The sequence below is a fragment of the Dermochelys coriacea genome, chromosome 9, assembly GCF_009764565.3.
Source record: "Dermochelys coriacea isolate rDerCor1 chromosome 9, rDerCor1.pri.v4, whole genome shotgun sequence".
NCBI lineage: Eukaryota > Metazoa > Chordata > Testudines > Dermochelyidae > Dermochelys > Dermochelys coriacea.
Window position 1 is genome coordinate 74,944,354 of NC_050076.1, and position 15,638 is coordinate 74,959,991.

Consider the following 15,638-nt stretch of genomic DNA (forward strand, 5'->3'; position numbering starts at 1 on the left):
GAATTCACTAGGGAGATCAGGAACAACCTGGAGTATTTTACACTGGGCCTTGAACCAATGTAGACACACTGCTTTAAAGCTCACATTACATATAGTTCCAGCTAAATGGTTTTGATACTGTTTAGCTGGCCAGTATGGATGCGGTTAAATTTTTTTTTTTTTTCAGTAACTGTATTTAAGATGAATTTGTAATGGTTCCAGCAACTCCATGAAAGGCCCAGTGTAGACTAGGCCTAAGATTTCTCTGCAATTGTCACAGATAAAAGGTATTAGATGTGTTTTACAAAATGGAGCCAAATTCTGCCCTTAGGTGTACATATACAGCTCTTATTGAGGTCAGTGGGAACTGCATGCCTGTGATGATGGAATTTGGCCCTTATTGCAGCAATTGATTCTGGCTTTGAAGTGACCCAAAAAATGCATTTGTAGAATGCTACTCATTGAACATAATGGTGTTGGAAAAAGATTCCCTCTTGCTTCATGGACAAATAAATCAAAAGATTATTGGACATACACTCCTTGTGTAACTTGGCCAAGAAAACAGGAAAAGTGTAGCAGCAAAAGAAAATCTTTAACATATTTCTTGAATGTAAAGAAATAAATTGAAGGTGAGATTTTTCAAAAGCAATCAAGGATGGGCCTAACTGTGTCCCCATTGAGATCAGGGAGTTTTATCATTGACTTCAGTGGCTGGGGGCTATCCAGAGGTGAAGTTTTCTATCGAGCAGAATGAGAACCACTTACATAACTACTACCGATACATCTCTTCAGATAAGTCATTCCCACCCTTAAATGTGCAATGCAAATCCTATGACTTTGTGCTTGTTTTTTTTAAATTTCTTTAGGAAACTGAGAGCAGAAAAAATCAGCCCCCTTATACTTGTGGAAGTAATGTCACCTTAATGCTTATACTTTAGTTTAACCAAAATCTGTTATTTTATGACGTACTAATTCGTAGCATAGTGATTGCAGATATTGCAGCTGATAGTGTGGCATTCATGCTAGGCATATTGGATACACATCTCTCAGAACTAAAAACTGTATGTGTAGCATTTATGGATTTGCAAAATTTTTAAAAAGGAGGGGGAAGAGAGAAGATAGCTGACTAGGAAACTCACCTTTGTCTCATCTCATGTACAAAGTTTTTTGCTTTGGAGACTGGGATTCCAAAATAAATTACATGTAAAATATTAAAAACTCATTCCTGCCATCCAAATGCAAGATAAACTCACACTGAAGTAAAAGGGAATTTTTCCTGAGTAGGAACTGCAGTTGCATTGGTGGAGGGAACATTAATTTTCCCCTTTGGAATGTGTAAACCATTTCATAACATGTAAAATTCTGGAATGTCTCTTTACATATTTTATGTGATTCAAGATAAAATATAGTTTTACATGCGAAATAATTTTCATTAGGTCATTTTAACACCAGGAAAGGCAAGAAATTGAGTAGTGCTTTTTCTGAATTTACATGTTTGAATCTTGGTTTAAGGAACAAATTCCCCATGTTGATTAAGGGATATATAGATGTCCTAGCCTTTCAGTAAGAAAGAAATTATTGCTGTAACTTTATTTTTTCAAGCTTTAATTTGATTTGGAAAATCATCCAAAGCATTGTGATATTTTATCCAAACTTTATTTTAAACTATCTTCACCTCTGGGATAACATCCTGGCCTTACTGAAGTCAATGGCAAAACTTCCTGTGACTTCAATGGATTATAAAACTGGGATTTATATTATGAGATTTCTGGAACTACTTGCTTTTAGTGAGAGCAGAAATACACTCAAGGAAATTCATTGTTTCTGATGCAAGCAGATGTATTTAAAAATGGGGTGTGCAGTATTGAGTAGTGGAAAGGAAATGACCAATATTTTAAAAAGTTTCTCCATTTATCAGAAATGGTTTTCCTGTCTGCATATTTCCAACAAGTCCACATTTTGATCATTATATAAAAATAGAAAATCAAGGTGAGCACTGAAACCCTGCCTGTGAAGGTGCTATCCTAGAAGGAGAAACTTCTGCCAAAACCTCTTCCCAAATGTCAGCAACTGCTGTTACAATTCCAGTTTCTTAGGGTTTGTCTATACTACAAGTGTTACCATGGCACAGCTGTGGTGCTGCAGCTATGCCTGAGTAGTGCTGTATGGTGTAGACGCTTGCTACATTCTTCACTGGTGCTTTCTTTAGGCAGCAATTACTTTCACTTGTTTGTATTTATTTTTGAATTGCTTATGTGCAGTAGTAGCTCCATAGTTAAAGTTGCATAGATTTTTCTCTTAAATCATATATTTGGACCTCTCAGTTATTTATGAATATTGTCTAGCCTCACAGGGCTTACAACACTTAACTCTTTGAAAACAGAATGAATTTTCTGAGACTGTACTAGCAAATTTAAGTTTTAGGTTATGTTCAGAACTAAGCTGGGCAACATAATTCTACAACTTAGCTCCTCTGGGTGATATCAGTTTTTCAGTTTGTTACCACCAGAGGAGAGGTAGTATACAGTAGTAAAAGTGTTTCAGTATGCTTGGAAAAGGGAAGGTTGCTAATAACAGTATGGTTCTACTTAACTAAAGAGATCTGAAGAAAAACTAGGTTTGAAATGAACAGGGGAGTAACACACAGTAATAAACATTGCTATCAAAGGATATCATCCTTCATTTAATGGGCAGTTTGGGTTAACAAAAGGTTGTTTGAACAGGCTATTGTATAACTTTGATAGGAGATTTTGGAATGGTTTAATTTCCTTTCAAGTGAGGAGCTGAATTTTGGCTGATAAATTTGGATTCCAACAATTTAATGATTTGGATTCAGACAAAATTTAATTTCAGATTCACATAAGAATTTGAAACAAAATTTTGATTGCTTAACTGCTTAGCTTCTATTAAGGTGTCCATAAAAGCTTATATTTCAGATATCCTGGAGATACCTTAAGTGCAGGCAGGTGAAATTTAAAATAAAATAAATAAAAAATGAACAAAACACATTTTTTAACCAGAGTATTGAAGTACCCATACCTGTTCTGGGCATAAATAGATAGAAAACTCTGTTTTCTTTATCACCTGTCACCAGCATAAAATCTGCTCCAAATGTTTAGGAAAAAGAACAAAAAAAAGCCCTGACATCTTCAGTTTAGGAATATTACAACCTGCACCTACCTTTGTTCTGTTGATAAGTGGGGTTTATTTTTTGTGTGGCACAATGTAAACACTACTTTTCCACCTGACCCATCTGGGGATTGAACTAGTTATTTCTTAGAGCATTGTTTTCATGGCGATCTAGTACAGATGGTGAAATGACCCATAGAATCCAATGGCTGGAATCTGCAGATAGTCAAATTCGGACAAATTTTTAGCAGTGAGAGTGCTTAACCATTGTAACAATTTAGCTGCGTTTGGACTAATCCAATAGTTCTTAGGGGTACACATTATGATGGGTTAGACCTCGTATCTGGGATGCCACCTGATGTACTGAGGTTTCACTGAGCCCCACCTGCTCCACCAGCCTGGAGTCCCTCTCCCTGTTTTGCTGAATTAGGCTCTCCAGCCTCTTGTGCCATACACACACAGGTGGGCCCCACCCAGCTGCAGACACAGACTGAAGTCAGCTCTGTGTGAGAGGATTCGCCCAGCATGCACATGCACATCCCCTTTGGGGAATAACCCCAAAATAATACTGTATTGCGCTGTATAGAAAGATCTGCACAGCACAAGCTTATAAAAATTCATCCTCTTCCTCCATGTGAGGAGAGAGATGCACAACTTCTTGCCCCCCCACTAGAAATTGCACAAACCAGGATTAATAATAAACAAAACAAATGTATTAACTATAAAAGGCAGATTTTAATGATTATAAGGGATAGCAAACAGACAAAAGCAGATTACTGAGCAAATAAAACAAAACATGCATATTAAACTTCACATCTTAGAGACTGATTTCAAGAAATAATTTCTCATCCTAAATGTTACTTTAAGCAAGCTGCAGAGTTTCAGTAGCTTAGAGTTCCAGTTATTTCTTCTTACAGACTGGACCCATTTCAGTCTGAACTCGCCCCTGCCTTTCCCCTCAGGTTAGTTCTTTTTTCCCTTTGGGTACTTTCAGCAGTCTTTCTTCTTGGGTAGGCAATGGAGGAGAGTCCAGATTAACCCCCTCTCCAGCCTTAAAAAGGATTTACCTAAGGCGGGAAATCTTTGTTTGATCCCCGTTCCCTTACAGAGGAAAAATACTGCAGTGTCCAAGGTGGTATTTTGACCTTGCAGTGTCAAAGCAACTATGAAACTAGTTTCAGAGTAGCAGCCGTGTTAGTCTGTATTCGCAAAAAGAAAAGGAGTACTTGTGGCACCTTAGAGACTAACAAATTTATTAGAGCATAAGCTTTCGTGAGCTACAGCTCACTTCATCGGATGCATTTGGTGGAAAAAACAGAGGAGAGATTTATATACACACACACACAGAACATGAAACAATGGGTTTATCATACACACTGTAAGGAGAGTGATCACTTAAGATAAGCCATCACCAACAGCAGGGGGGGGGAAGGAGGAAAACCTTTCATGGTGACAAGCAGGTAGGCTAATTCCAGCAGTTAACAAGAATATCAGAGGAACAGTGGGGGGTGGGGTGGGAGGGAGAAATACCATGGGGAAATAGTTTTACTTTGTGTAATGACTCATCCATTCCCAGTCTCTATTCAAGCCTAAGTTAATTGTATCCAGTTTGCAAATTAATTCCAATTCAGCAGTCTCTCGTTGGAGTCTGTTTTTGAAGCTTTTTTGTTGAAGGATAGCCACTCTTAGGTCTGTGATCGAGTGACCAGAGAGATTGAAGTGTTCTCCAACTGGTTACCAGCACTCCCAGCTATCTTCGAGACACCACCGATTTCCTGAGGAAACTACAGTCCATTGGTGATCTTCCTAAAAACACCATCCTAGCCACTATGGATGTAGAAGCCCTCTACACCAACATTCCACACAAAGATGGACTACAAGCCGTCAGGAACAGTATCCCCGATACTGTCACGGCTAACCTGGTGGCAGAACTTTGTGACTTTGTCCTGACCCATAACTATTTCACATTTGGTGACAATGTATACCTTCAAATCAGCGGCACTGCGATGGGTACCCGCATGGCCCCACAGCATGCCAACATTTTTATGGCTGACTTAGAACAACGCTTCCTCAGCTCTCGTCCCCTAATGCCCCTACTCTACTTGCGCTACATTGATGACATCTTCTTCATCTGGACCCATGGAAAAGAAGCTCTTGAGGAATTCCACCATGATTTCAACAATTTCCATCCCACCATCAACCTCAGCCTGGACCAGTCCACACAAGAGATCCACTTCCTGGACACTACGGTGCTAATAAGCGATGGTCACATAAACACCACCCTATATCGGAAACCTACTGACCACTATTCCTACCTACATGCCTCTAGCTTTCATCCAGATCATACCACTCGATCCATTGTCTACAGCCAAGCGCTACGATATAACCGCATTTGCTCCAACCCCTCAGACAGAGACCAACACCTACAAGATCTCTATCATGCATTCCTACAACTACAGTACCCACCTGCTGAAGTGAAGAAACAGATTGACAGAGCCAGAAGAGTACCCAGAAGTCACCTACTACAGGACAGGCCCAACAAAGAAAACAACAGAACGCCACTAGCCATCACCTTCAGCCCCCAACTAAAACCTCTCCAATGCATCATCAAGGATCTACAACCTATCCTGAAGGACGAGCCATCGCTCTCTCAGATCTTGGGAGACAGACCAGTCCTTGCTTACAGACAGCCCCCCAGTCTGAAGCAAATACTCACCAGCAACCACACACCACACAACAGAACCACTAACCCAGGAACCTATCCTTGCAACAAAGCCCGTTGCCAACTCTGTCCACATATCTATTCAGGGGATACCATCACAGGGCCTAATCACATCAGCCACACTATCAGAGGCTCGTTCACCTGCGCATCTACCAATGTGATATATGCCATCATGTGCCAGCAATGCCCCTCTGCCATGTACATTGGCCAAACTGGACAGTCTCTACGTAAAAGAATGAATGGACACAAATCAGACGTCAAGAATTATAACATTCAAAAACCAGTTGGAGGACACTTCAATCTCTCTGGTCACTCGATCACAGACCTAAGAGTGGCTATCCTTCAACAAAAAAGCTTCAAAAACAGACTCCAACGAGAGACTGCTGAATTGGAATTAATTTGCAAACTGGATACAATTAACTTAGGCTTGAATAGAGACTGGAATGGATGAGTCATTACACAAGTAAAACTATTTCCCCATGTTTCAGAGTAGCAGCCGTGTTAGTCTGTATTCGCAAAAAGAAAAGGAGTACTTGTGGCACCTTAGAGACTAACAAATTTATTAGAGCATAAGCTTTCGTGAGCTACAGCTCACTTCATCGGATGAAGTGAGCTGTAGCTCACGAAAGCTTATGCTCTAATAAATTTGTTAGTCTCTAAGGTGCCACAAGTACTAGTGAGCTGTAGCTCACGAAAGCTTATGCTCTAATAAATTTGTTAGTCTCTAAGGTGCCACAAGTACTCCTTTTCTATTTCCCCATGGTATTTCTCCTTCCCACCCCACCCCCCACTGTTCCTCTGATATTCTTGTTAACTGCTGGAATTAGCCTACCTGCTTGTCACCATGAAAGGTTTTCCTCCTTTCCCCCCCCTGCTGCTGGTGATGGCTTATCTTAAGTGATCACTCTCCTTACAGTGTGTATGATAAACCCATTGTTCATGTTCTCTGTGTGTGTGTATATAAATCTCTCCTCTGTTTTTTCCACCAAATGCATCCGCTGAAGTGAGCTGTAGCTCACGAAAGCTTATGCTCTAATAAATTTGTTAGTCTCTAAGGTGCCACAAGTACTCCTTTTCTTTTTATGAAACTAGGTTTATTTGCAATGTCCACAGGAAGGAACTCCAGGCAGATGGGAGATCCATATCTTCAAAGACTCATTGTCTTTTTCTAATGGCCCATTAAGGCTGATTGCTTACTGTCTGGTGGACGTTTCCCCACATACACACACAGTTGTAATTGTTACATCCTAACTTCAGGTACAGAAATGATACATACATACAAATTGGATAATCACATTTAGCAAACTATAACCTTTCCAATGATACCTTACATGAGCCATCTTGCATAAACTATTTCTTAGTTATGCCATATTCATACCATAACCATATTTCTGTGAAGAATATGGAGTGTAATATCACACATGTACCCCTGGTGGTACACAGAGGTCTTCTAGGAGTTACATCAACTCATCTAGATATTTGCCTAGTTTTACAACAGGCTACATAAAAAGCACTAGTGGACTCAGTACAAACAAAAATTTCATACAGACAATTTGTTTATACTGCTCTATATATTATAGACTAAAATGTAAATACAATATTTATATTCCAATTGATTTATTTTATAATAAGGTAAAAATGAGAAAGTAAGCTATTTTTCAGTAAGAGAATGCTGTGACACTTTCTATTTTTGTCTGATTTTGTAAACAAGTGTTTTTAAGTGAGGTGAAACTTGGGGGTATACAAAACAAATCAGACTCCTGAAAGGGCTACAGTAGTCTGGAAAGGCTGAGACTAATGAAATGAAATACAAACCAGATAACTGAAGCCTTATCTGGGAATCTCCATCATTTATGCTATGTTTATAGACATATGGATTCCAAACACACTCCTCACCATTTCTCAGAGGTTCATCTTTTTTCTCCCTCCTACACTTTTCAACCCACTTTATGATCACTTTTTCCTAACTTTACTTTAACCTATGACCCTGAGATGTGAATGTTTGTAATGTGTTGTTGCTTTAAAAAGGCAAACTTTCACCATTAACATATTTCAAATGCACAATGTAGAATACTTTGATGTGGTCCTGAACACATTTAGGTGAAAAACTGAAAATACAAGAGAAAATTATTAAAAGGCACATTTTGAAAACACACAAAAAAGAAACAGCAGAGGGAGCTGTTTTCTTACTTTCTTGCTATCTGTTGCTATTTTAAAAATCTGGAACCAAACTGATAGTTTATGTATTGCTGAAAAATGCACAATTTGAATAGATCATAACTTACTCAGATAAAAAAATGTTCTCTAGGAGGGGCTTAAACTCCACTCCCCTACACACACGGGAATTGTTCTCTGAATAGTTTCTGAAATGTTATTCAGTAGACTTTTAGCTGCAAAGTTATTACAGCATGATGCACCATACATCTCTGCTTCTTGCATGGTAGAACAGATATGCTCTATAATATCCAGATATAAAAATAATTTGTTTTCTTAACATTTGAGGTATAACTAAAGACAATCAGTTGTTTTATTATTTACATTTTAAGAGATATTTGAAGGCAGATGAGTTGAAAGCGTATGTTTAAAATGTCAAATATGCTTAGCATATATTCTGAGATTCAACTTTTATTCATTTATATGAATATGGATTGCTTCCTAGTCACTTACAGTGAGTGCACACTGAAGAAAAAGTAGTTTTAACTCTACACATTTAAAAATCATGCTGAGATTATCTTAAAAATAATATTTTATTAGATGTATTTTTGGCCTGCTTTTTTTAGTTTTGAGCCTCCAGGAAGAATGCACTCACTCACCCACAACTTATGTGTGATTATTTCAGGTTCAAGTTCAACCTTTATAAGCATACACAAAAATGCACACCTTCCTCTGCTTATCTTTTGCTATTCTTTGTGATGTAGTCAGCTATCATATTCCTCTTCCTTGTCTCTACCTTGTCTCCCTCCCCCCTTGTTTCTTTCTCTGTCCTACCCAGTCAATTGTCCCACTAACATTCTTTTTGATACCCCCCAGTCTCTCTTCCTCTACATGCCCCTGTTTTAACCTGCCCCTATATTTCCCCTTTCTCCCACCCTTATTTCCTTGCTTCCAACATTGCTTTGCACCCCCACATTTCCCATCCCTCATTTCCTCTTGTTCTCTCCTCAACTCTGTCCCCTGTACCTTCATATTCACCTGCCTTTCTCAGTCTGTCCTCCCTCACGTTCCACTGCATTTCTCAGCCTCTTCATGACTTCCCAAGCTCCTGTGATCCCCCTCAGTCTCAGTCAGACCCACTCATATTCTCTCCCCTCCCTTCTCCTTTCTGTATTTCCTTCTCTCCCTCAGTTTTCTAATGGAAAGCATAGGAGGCAACCTGGCTTTTGTCCTAATGGGTACAGTAAGAGGCTGTATAGCATCTCAGGAGCATCACTTTCACATGCAAGAACTGTAGATGAAATAGTGGCCACCTTGTCTAAGGGCAACAGAATAAAAATAGATTAATGGTGAGATTTTCAAAAGTACTCAGTGCTGGCCTAGGTCTAAGGACAACATGTGGCATCAGTCCATTGAGAGAAATGGAGATGGAGTAGCCAAGTAGTAAAAATTCACTAGAAAACTGCAGTAGTTCATGAGAAGTTCAAAAAACCGAAAACAAAACCCACCAAAGAGAGTGAGATTTGTGATGAAATTGTGAGGATTGGAGGTCCTTGCATAGCCAAGCACACAGATTTGGACTAATCTTTGAGAGAGGAAGTGTAGCTGAGCACATGAAAACTGGTTCTGTCATAACAGGCATGCAGGTTCTATTCCCAGCTTCTCCAAAAGTGTTCCTTGTGCAGTCACCTCATCTGTAAAATGGAGACGAATATATCTGCTGCCCTCCTATGTTCAGTAATAGCTGTGAAATTGTCAAAAAGAAGATGGAAAAAATGGAAATTGTCAAAAACAGAAGTGCTAAATGATTGTGGGATTTATAGATAAAAGACGGTGGATGTTGAAGTCTGAAAATTTTGAAGTCAGAGGATACTACGGTTTTTGTGTAAAATGGATACAAAATTTCATGATACACCATGCAACATTTCTGAAAAGTGACTTTTGACCATTTACTTCGTTTTCCCAAGAACACTTGCCAGTAACGAAAATACTCTCTAAAAAAAAAATAAATAAATTCAGGCCTCTTGAAAAGTAGCTTCAATTTTTATTTTTTAAATCAAGCTAATGTTTCAGCTCCAGAGAGGTTTTAAGTTCCCATCAAAGGCAAAAAAGCTTGATGTAACTTTTAACTATGGACCAACTATCAGTGTATCCATAATTAGAAATATCAATTCCTTTCCATAGACCTGGTCTAAAGACAGAATTGCACTAGTTACAAAGTTCTATTTTTAAACTGATTTAGTTTAAGCCAGTGTAAAAGTCTGTTGACACTCTTAAATCATCTTTAAGCCTGACCTATATTTGTGTAGCTAGAATCTGTACATTTACCGTACAAACTACTTAAACTAGTTTTAGGCTAATGTAAAAGTGCCCACATGGGTTTGTACCATTTTAACAAAAGCATTTTTAAACCACTTAAACAGGTGCAACTTTGGTGTCTAAAAAAGGCCCGAGGTTTGTGATTAGGTAAATGAGTTCTAATCAGATAGTATGTGTTAATGTCACTCTACAGAATGACAGTTAACTGATCATTTACATTTTTTATTTTCCAAATTCATTCAACAAAAATTATAGTTTCTTCTTTACAAGTAATTGATCATGGCAAACAGTTTATTCCAGATTAACACAAAAGATTAGGTCATATTGGTATCTAACTGAATTACCCAGTAACAACTGTAATAGCTCACTAATGGTCTATAGTATTATAATGGATTTTTTATGGAAGTACTTATTCTAGTCACATATTTACCAAATTGATTATCATCATTGCTTAGCTCTTTCAGTGGATGCCATGCTAGTGTTCTTTCAGGCTGCTATGATTTATTCATCAAACTATATTTTGCTATTATATTTATCCCTAGTTATAAAGTGGTGGTTTGCTGAAAGGAATCACCTCTCATATGAATGGTTTTTGAACACATACATATAGGATTTTGTGCTCCTACCTATTTTCTAGACATGCCAGTATAGAAATCCCACTCTACGAATGTACCTCTCATTCTCTTTAAGATCAAAAAATGTAAAATCAGCATAAAGTTTCACTCCACAATCACATTTAAAATGACTCCCTATGAATTATCTCTAAATCACATTCAGATATATACATCAGTCAGAGCAAATCTGAACAAATCTCTCTCATATTTTGTGGGAGCGAAATGTTAGTGATGCATTTCCCAGGATAAAAATATGCAAACTTTCTGAAACTTGCAAAGGGTTGCATGTGCAAGGTATTGTTTGTACAGAAAACGGTTTTCTTCTTGTTGTCCCTTTGCTTTTAATATCCATGAGTGATTGAAGGCCATGCTTAGTCTCCTATTGAACTTAAAGTACCACTTTGGGAGTGGATGCTTGTGTCATCGTTTTTAGAACATTGAATTATATTAACTTCACAGCATTAGAGAAACCAGAGAAATTCCCACAATCTTTGATTGCCAAGTGACCTGGTGAAACAAGGATTATTGGTTAATCATGAAGGCTAGATTTTCAGACAAATTAGGTATGCAAAAGAGTGTTTAATTTTAAGCATGCATTAACCAGATGCTCTACACAAGTCAGATAATTGCATATACAAATAAGTATTTGCTTTTGCACACATTGTACACAATTTTTATGTACTATCAATTTGCATCCAGAAGGAAAATGTCCTTCTGGCCTTTACACCAACCAGTTTTCCACATTCCCCTGCCATGTAAGTGGCAGTTGTCCCTGCAGTACCTTTGTCAGTTATTCAGAAATTGAGTGAAAGCTAATGATGGATGGAGCATCACTTGATAAATTTGAGGTTCCAAATTTCTTTTTTGGGGATTGGTAGATTGGCCTAGCGTATGTATTTGTAGTTGATTTGTCATTAATTATACTTTTCCTTCTATATTCCTCTTGTAAAATATTTCTCGAGTGAGGTGTTTTTAATATAATATTATATATTTTTAATATATATAATTTGTTTTTTCCTTTGGAGAAGACAAGGCCAGAGTTTTTAATCATCTCTTTACCTATCACATTTATGTTTTATTAACATTTGTTATATTACATTCTGTGCATTATATCTGTTTTTAGAGTACTGTTGAAGATGAGACCTGAACAACTGAGTGCTTTAGTTGGTGCCAGTTCTGCTTAAGCAGAAGAGAATTGGGATTTGCTGAGTGCAGCAGGGACAGTGCAGTCCCCTAAAAGGTATGGATCCCAGTATTGTAGGATGAATGTGAACAGTTGAAATTATTTAGTTGCAATGACTGTTGTTCTTGGGTGCATATATGAACTAATGTGAGCTGAATCCGTACAGGTGTAGTCATTGTCAAGTCTTGGTCTAAAAAGATGCATTCAAAAGATGACTGGCATTGCTTGTGAAACCATTAACTTTAGTATATGGACCAAAGTGTTTTCCCTATGTAAAAGGCCCCTAAATTGATGGAAATAACAGCATTTCTCTCTAGTGTAGAAGGATCTTGAGAAGTCCACAACACAGTGAGCTGAGCTGGACTGCTTTCAGTAACAGCCCCTATATTTGAATGTCTGGAGAATTCTCAGTATGGGATTCTATGCTCTGGAATTTTCTTGCTCCATAGGTCCTGTCAGAGCAGAGTTTGTTGTCTTTCAGGGCATGCTGTAAACTGGGTGTTGCCCTTGAGGGTTGGTTGATTTTGTGTGTGTGTGTGTGTGTGTGTGTGTGTGTGTGTGTGTGTGTGCACGCGCGGGGAGGGAGAAACATTGAAAGTATGAGCAGGCTTTCCATTTGCCAAAGAAAGGCCAGTCAGTGGTCCTTCTCAACAAGACAACAACTCAGAGGGGTGACAGAAGTTGTCATTAGGTAGATCTGTCATAGAGTTTTGGAAGAGCACTGAGATTTTAAGGGATGGAAAGGGATTTTAAGGGAGAGTATTGGTGAGAGCCTCTATAGGTCCAAGGAGAAAAGGAAAATTAAATATTATTTATTTTATTGGCATTTGTGCCATTCAGCAGCATCTTGTTTCAATATGGAACTCAAAATTGAGCAAGGAAATATTAAAGCCAGCACTAATAAAAGTAGCTCTGTGAGCATGTAAACTACTCAACCTTCAGTATATGCTTAAGATGTTAGTTCAGTACAGCTCATAAATGACTGAGAATAGAGGTCAAATTCAGTAGTGCTGTAACTTTACATCGTTAACTGGATCCTAGTGGGAAACAAAGCCAGGAAATCGGTTTCATTCTGCTCTTCCTGTGAGTTTATCACAGTTGTTATGGGTGATGAGGATTATCACTCCCAAGACTTTCAGTATCCGGTGCACTGGTCATAAATCAGTAATGCTTTGGGTTCCCTGTGTCTTTTCTGCTACTACTGCTGATGATTATGGTCTCCGCATATAGTTGTGAATATACTTATTTAAACTCTGCCTTTTTTTTATCTTGCTGCTAGTAATTGATGTTGACTGTTATTTATTTCTGTGTTCTCGCTGCCTACTTTAATTTCCACAATACCCCCCCTGGTCCTCTTCCTGATTGCTGAACTGGCACAAATGCTGGTAATGCACACATGCACCAGACATGTTTTGCTAATAATGAGACCACTGATTTAGACCAAATCTGCCCTTAAAAGTTTTGCCAGTATAGTAAGACTGGGTTAGGAATGTGGGTTTTTTTTTTAAACAACACTTTCAACCCACTAGAAGTCCTAGTGTAGATGCAGTTACACCGGCAAAAAAATGCTTTTGCCTGTATACCTTATTCTGAATGGGAACTGGTATAAGCTATATTGGCAAAAGACGGTACCTGTTACATCTATGCTGGCAGCTATACTGGCAAACGTTTTCTAATGTATGCTAGCTCTGTGATGCATGTAAACACTGACCAGATCAGCTTTGGAAGAAGAACCGTAGGCAGGGTTAGGGGTTAGATTCAATAGCATCATGCAGCAGTGTGATACATTTCTCTTCCCATGCCTTGCCAACATTCTGAAAATGGTTATTACATGGTACCATTTCTATTTGTACTCAAAATATTGTAGGCATAACATTATAAGCAAAGAGGGCTGCTTTCATTTTTAAATGTTCTGAAGTGAAAAATAACCATTATTCAGAATTAGATGACGGGCATTAAATGAACTGAAAGGATGGATCTGTTATTGGACAAAAATTTCAGCTTGAAATTTCCTGAAAAAGGTACATCTTTTTCACAGCTCTGCTCAGTTCACACAGATAATTATCAGCCATTAAATCATATCTTTTTTTGATCATTGGTGACTTCTGCTGGTTTGATATGATGAGAATGGCTCCTTATCCTTTCTCCAGTCTTGTGAACCATCCAGCCCCCCTCTCCCAGTGAACGTTCTGACATTCAGAGAGAGGCGACAGACTGATCCAAGAGTATTATAAGTATTCTTGTCTTTACTGCTCCTGGAAGCACCAACCAAGATGTGGGTAATTGGGTACACTTAGGCATGTGAAATTAGCTAGTATTTTATTTTGTTTTTTTCATATAAGAATGGCCATACTGGGTCAGATCAAAGGTCTATCAAGCCCAGTATCCTATCCTCTGACAGTGGCCAATGGCAGGTGCCCCAAAGTCAATGAACAGACAGGTTATCATCAAGTGATTCATGCCCTGCCACCCAATCCCAGCTTTTGGCAAACATACATCTATGTCTGCTATATAGAGTTACTATTTCAGAAGTGGCATATTTTCTATCAGATTAATTAAAGTAAGGGGACATAATTGTTTGAAGATAAGTTAAAGGGGAATGTTTTAGCTAGTGGTGTTAGAAAACACAGTTTTTAATAAGATTTTTTTCTATTTATTTACCAATTCCATCTAAATATGTATCAATATAATTGACTCCCAGTTTGAGTTAGTTATGTATGAGTTGAGTCATAGTTATGAGTTTGAGTTGTAGTTATGTTTTTGTATTACAATATCTTGCCTTTTGTTTGTAAAGTTTCTAATTAAGTTACAAGCACGAAGTTTTAAAAATCACGTTGTTGCTGGTACTAGCATTGGATGTGCAAGGAGATTAAGATAACTTTCCTTATACGCTTCATCTATCACCTGTGCCAAGGGCATGGACAAGCTGACATTGATTTGATAACATCATTGGCATGGCCTGGTCAAGACATACTTCCACTTAATCTTGTGATATTTTTGTTCAGAAATTATAAAACTTTGCCTGATGCTCTGAGACCCCAGTGCCAGCACAGTCTTCAGTGGAATGGATTTCTAAACCATGAATGTCCAGATTATACGTGGAACAAATTTCATTTCATATGGGACCTAACTACAGATAATTTGGGGTCAAAAAATTAATTGCAAACTACAAGAAATCTGTTTTCATAGATATTAGAGACATCCAACTTAACTAGTTTCAAATTTGTACACACTTGTATTGTCCTCATTAGCCAATCTTAGCTTGCTTTAATCAACAATAGAACCACAAGTCATAAAGATATCAAAGAAAATAACTTCCAGAAACACATCTTATTAAAACTAATACATAATTATAAAAAGTGTAGAATCAACTGAACAGCCTTTTATTTACTTGTTGTAAGTACAATGATTACCCTGAATTACCTTCTGTCTTAATAAACCTTGAGATACACGGGCAAATTAAGATGATTAATTTGAAAATTAACATATGGCACATCCTATACACTATTTCACTACGAAATACTGCTGTACAAGCCTC